Source organism: Nematolebias whitei, chromosome 9 (genome assembly GCF_014905685.2).
Source record: "Nematolebias whitei isolate Nwh7 chromosome 9, NemWhi1, whole genome shotgun sequence".
Taxonomy (NCBI): Eukaryota; Metazoa; Chordata; class Actinopteri; order Cyprinodontiformes; family Rivulidae; genus Nematolebias; species Nematolebias whitei.
The window spans coordinates 15714740-15719680 of NC_056506.1; positions in this window are offsets into that span (position 1 = coordinate 15714740).

Below are 4941 nucleotides of genomic sequence, written 5' to 3' on the forward strand. Positions count from 1 at the left end.
TACTGGAAACCTCTCCCCCGGCGTCGGACGTCCAAGATGGTACGGACGGTGAATGCCGGGTGATTGTCGATAAGCCGGGCGGGTGGAGGGAGGTCGGCAGGTGGGCACAGAGGGCTCTCAGAGACAGGCTTGAGCTGAGAAACATGAAAGGTTGGATGGATCCTCATAGAGTCAGGAAGTCGAAGACGTACTGCAGAGGGGTTGACGATCTTGATTATAGGGAATGGACCAATGAACTTGGGTGCCAACTTCCTGGGAATGTCCTTCAGGGTGATGTCTCTGGTAGAAAGCCAAACTCTCTGTCCCACCCGATAGGATGGTGCGGCGGATCGGTGCCGGTCCGCAAACCTTTTATTCTGCTCTGCCGTGCGTAACAGTGCTGCTCTTGCTTGGCGCCAGATGCGTCGACAGCGGCGAAAATGGTGCTGAACTGAAGGCACCGAAATGTCCGTCTCCTGGCTGGGGAACAAAGGAGGCAAGTAACCCAGAGAAGCCTCAAAAGGGGACATACCTGTGGCTGTGGAGGTATGAGCATTGTGGGCATATTCCACCCAGACCAGATGTTGGCTCCATGCTGACGGGTTGCCCTCCACGAGACACCTCAGGGTGGTCTCAAGCTCCTGGTTACAGCGTTCCGCTTGACCGTTTGACTGTGGGTGATAACCCGAGGTGAGACTGGTGGATGCCCCTAAGGAGGTACAAAAACAGCGCCACACCTGGGAGATGAATTGGGGGCCTCTGTCGGAGACTATGTCAGAGGGGATACCGTGGATGCGAAAAACTTGTTGGACCAATACCTGGGCCGTCTGCATAGCTGAGGGCAACTTTGGAAGTGGAATGAAGTGAGCCGCCTTAGAAAACCTGTCAATGACCGTGAGTATGGTAGTGTTACCGTCTGAGGGTGGTAAACCGGTGACGAAATCCACGGCGATGTGAGACCACGGGCGACTGGGCGTGGGCAAGGGCTGAAGAAGACCTGCTGGAGGTTGCGTGCCAGTCTTGTTCCTGGCACAGGTGGGGCAGGCTGCCACAAACTCCTTCACATCATGTGGCAGAGTAGGCCACCAGAAATGGGTCCTAGTAAGGGAAAGCATGCGAGAGATACCGGGGTGACACGAGAGCTTATTAGTGTGCACCCACTCGAGTACCTTGGACCTCATTGACGAGGGGACGAAAAGTGTGCCAGGAGGGCCTGTGCCTGGATCTGGTTCCAATTGATGAGCTCGTTGATCCTCCTTGGCAATGGGCCAGGTGAGGGCTCCAATGATGCAAACTGGAGGCAGGATGCTCTCCTCGGACTCCGGGGCTTCTGGAGGAGAAAACTGGCGAGACAAAGCGTCGGGTTTGACATTCTTGGATCCAGGTCTGAATGTCAGCAAATAATTGAAACGGGTGAAAAAAAGTGACCAACGTGCCTGCCTGGGGTTCAATCGTTTTGCGTCTTTGAGATATGTGAGATTTTTGTTGTCTGTCCATATGAGAAAAGGTACCTCAGTGCCCTCAAGCCAGTGACGCCACTCCTCCAATGCCAATTTCACAGCCAGTAATTCCCTATTGCCCACATCATAGTTTCTTTCTGCCGGCGACAAACGACGAGAAAAGAAAGCACAAGGATGTACCTTATTGTCCTTGGGTGATCTCTGAGATAATATTGCGCCGACTCCGGTGTCAGATGCATCCACCTCCAGGATAAACTGACGAGCTGGGTCTGGATGGCAGAGGATGAGAGCAGAAGAGAAAAGATGTTTTAACTTACAAAATGCAGAGTTGGCTTCCGGGGTCCATTGAAAAGTTCTGTTGGTGGAAGTGAGCTGGGAGAGAGGTGCTGCGATACGGCTGTAGTCCTTGATGAAACGCCTATAGAAGTTGGCAAAACCTAGGAAGCGTTGCAACTGCTTCCTGGTGTCCGGTACTGGCCACTCCACCACCGCCTTAGTCTTTTCTGGGTCGGTCCTGTAGTGCCCCTCCCCGAAGATAAACCCCAAAAATGAGACGGAGGTGGTGTGGAAATCACATTTTTCACCTTTCACAAAGAGTTGGTTTTCATACAGCCTTTGAAGTACCATTCTGACTTGTGAGACATGATCTTGCTTGTTCCTAGAGTAGATGAGAATATCATCTAAATAAACAAATACAAAGTGCCCAATAAAATCTCTTAATACGTCATTAATCAGTGCCTGAAAAACAGCGGGAGCATTGGTGAGGCCAAATGGCATAACAAGATATTCAAAGTGTCCCATAGGTGTCTTGAAAGCTGTTTTCCATTCATCACCCTCCTTGATCCGGACGAGATGATAAGCGTTGCGAAGGTCCAGTTTGGTGAAGATGGTAGCGGTCAGTAACTGTTCGTGGATAGAGTCTATTAACGGTAGCGGATACTTGTTTTTTATGGTTATGTGGTTTAGTCCTCGATAACCGATGCATGGACGTAAAGTCTTGTCCTTCTTGGAAACAAAAAAGAAACCTGCCCCTACTGGAGAGGTTGATGGACGGATAATTCCGGAATCAAGGGACTCCTCAATGTAAGCTTGCATGGTGCTACGTTCAGGGCCCGACAGATGGAAAAGACGGCTAGTTGGTAGTGTAGCTCCTGGTAGAAGGTCAATGGAGCAGTCATATGGACGATGAGGAGGTAAAGACAAGGCTTTATGTTTGTTAAATACCGGAGAGAGGTCGTGATATTCGACGGGAATGTTGGAGAGGTCAACGTCTTCAATAGTAGTTATCTTTATTGAAGGATTTGTTATACCCGAGCGGAGACAGTGTTTTAGACACCTGTCGCTCCATTTTTTAATCCTTCCAAGTTCCCAATTAAAGTGAGGATTGTGAGCCCGTAGCCAGGGGAATCCTAAAATTAATTGCGTGTTTGGTGAATCAAATACAAAAAAACTAATCTCCTCATGATGATTTCCAGAAGTAATTAAATGTAACTCGGTGGTCCTAAATTTAATTTGGGTAACTCCAGCAATGGATATAGTGTCTATATCAATGACGGGGAGAGAAAATTTCTTTACTAAATCTTGGCTAATAAGGTTTTGTTCTGCACCAGAGTCAATTAGTGCAGATACAGGAAACCGGTTACTGTTTAGTTGAATTATGGTGGGTAATGTGAACCTGCGGGGGGGAGAAAAAGATGATATGCCCACCAGTAACTCCCTCTTTACTGGTGGTTGTTTTCGTTTCCCTGAAACGAACACGCGGCAACAAAGTGACCCTCTTTCCCACAGTAAAAACAAAGGTTGTGATCCTTGCGTCTCTGTCTCTCAGTGAATGTTAAACGCGTAGTCCCAATCTGCATGGGTTCAGATTCAGGTAATGATAGTGAGAAACCAGTAGATGGCACTAGAGGACTACGAGGGTTGTGTCTCTCAAATTTTGCTTTGGAGTGTTACGCCCCTGCTGATGACGTAGGAAACCCGGAAGTGGAACCCCTCTGGGAGTTGTAGTCCCGCTCCCGGTGTCTCTCCCGAAAACGTTCATCAATAGCGATGGCAAGATTTATTAATGCGTCAAAGTTGGGTGGCTCGTCTCGTGCTGCAATCTGGTCTTTAATGTGGTCGGATAATGAATTTAAAAAAGTACCTTGTAATGCCCTGTCGTTCCACTCCGTTTGGGCTGCGAGGATGCGGAACTCCAAGGCGTGCGTGGCAACCGGAAGTCGGCCCTGACGTAACCCCAACAAACGCTTCTCTGCGTTTGGTTGTTGTAGCGGCCGATCAAAAATCCTGCGGAACTCTTCCAAAAACATGCTAAACGTAACGGAATCCACACTACGGTGGCGAAAGAAAGAGGTCGCCCACTGGAGAGCGTTACCTTTTAGTTGGCTGATGAGGTACGTAATCTTGGTGGCGTCTGATGAATAAAGCTGAGGAGCTCCTCCAAAAGCGAGTTTGCACTGGAGGAGGAAACCCTCACATTGAGCTGGATCTCCTGAAAAGAATTCGGATGGTTTTACCAAAAGTTGTTGTGAAAAAACAGCATGATTTACAGTACCAATGTTAGCAGAGCTGGTGTCTGCTGGGGGTGCAGAAGTTGTGGAGGGAGAAGTAGAGAGTCTCTGGTTCATAGTAAAAACCATACCTCCAAGTTCCTGAAGATCTGTTTGAGTCTGGAGCTGTTGGCTTAGCACTTGTTTCAACATTTCCTCTAATTTTTCAATTCTCTCCGTCTGTGAGGAGGAGGCTTGTTCGCTCCTGGTCTCGTTCTGGGTTTTGTTTGGCTGGAGCATTCTGTTAAGATTATGGGCAACCCAGTTGATAACGAGACCCGAAACGACACAAGGCGAAGTAGTAAAAGTGACAGTGTTTATTATTTACAGTGTTATTTACAAATGTACAAGCTGGTTCCTCTGGAATCCCTGAAGGAGGAAGCGTAACGTCAGGAAGGGATAGGCCAAGGAGTTGTCTCAAACAATATTCAATTTCTTTGTTTGGTCTTACAGATGGAGGAGATGGAGGTGTCCTGAAGGAATCCAACTGAGTCACAGAGGAGAGGCAGGTCAGGCACGTGGCAGGAGGGCAAGGCACCAAAAACATGAATCCAAACGAGGAAGGTCGAAACGAGGTGGCGTAATAAGGGAACAATGCTCCAGCGAAGAGTAGGACTCGACTGCAGCCTTAAGTATGGTTGTAGCTCATCAGGTGGATAGCCGTCAGCTGATGCTGATTAGCGGCCATCTTGGAGCTGCAGTGAGTGTCACTCTTACATTTCCAGCCACTTATTGCTACTTGTACCAACTTTTTTGGGATTTGTTGACACTGTGAAATTTAGAATCAACATATTTTTCCTTTAAAATGTTACATTTACTCAGATTAAACTTCTGATCTGTCATCTATGTTATATTACGAATAAAATATTGAAATTTGCCATCTCTACATTGTTGCATTCAGTTTTTATTCACAATTTGTTTAGTGGCCCAACTTTTTTTGAATCTGGTTTGTA